This window comes from Brassica oleracea, chromosome C7, assembly GCF_000695525.1.
Source record: "Brassica oleracea var. oleracea cultivar TO1000 chromosome C7, BOL, whole genome shotgun sequence".
NCBI classification, from domain to species: domain Eukaryota; kingdom Viridiplantae; phylum Streptophyta; class Magnoliopsida; order Brassicales; family Brassicaceae; genus Brassica; species Brassica oleracea.
The window spans coordinates 10,491,074-10,491,558 of record NC_027754.1 but is presented as its reverse complement, the minus strand read 5'-3'; the positions used below and the strand labels follow the sequence as shown (position 1 = coordinate 10,491,558).

The following is a 485-nucleotide window of genomic DNA, read 5'->3' as shown; positions in this document are numbered from 1 at the left end:
TAGCAACTAATCTCTTAGGTAAAGCAAGCTAAAAGCATTGAAGAGTTGGTTAAGGCATTTCATCATACACCTTGTGGGCAGGAAATGCCTAGAGATCTATTTTAGTATGATCAAGACTAAAATAGCATTGAGAACCCTCAACAAGCAAGGAAACAAGTAGATCTAACACTAAACACCATAGATCTTCTCTAATCACCCTTAATCACCCCTAGCCCATGAATCCAAGATTAGTCTACTCACTAATAGATATGGATAACCCTAAAACCATGGATGATTCAAGGTTAAACATGATTATAGAGCAAGATAATCAAGAAAAGATAAGAAATTATGATCAAGATTAGATCTTTTCACCCAAATGTGGCTTTTGATTAGATAGAAAAACAAGACAAGTCCTAATTTTAGGTTTAGAGAGTATTTATAGGACTCCTAAAAACCTAGTGGGCCTAAAAAACAAGCCTGAGAAGGTCCAGCAAAACATGAAAAAT

At 35.1% G+C, this 485-nt stretch overlaps 1 pseudogene; it reads right to left on the bottom strand.

The window, feature by feature from the left end:
* Positions 1-485, bottom strand: part of LOC106302552 — a 7,278-nt pseudogene that overhangs the window by 1,413 nt on the left and 5,380 nt on the right.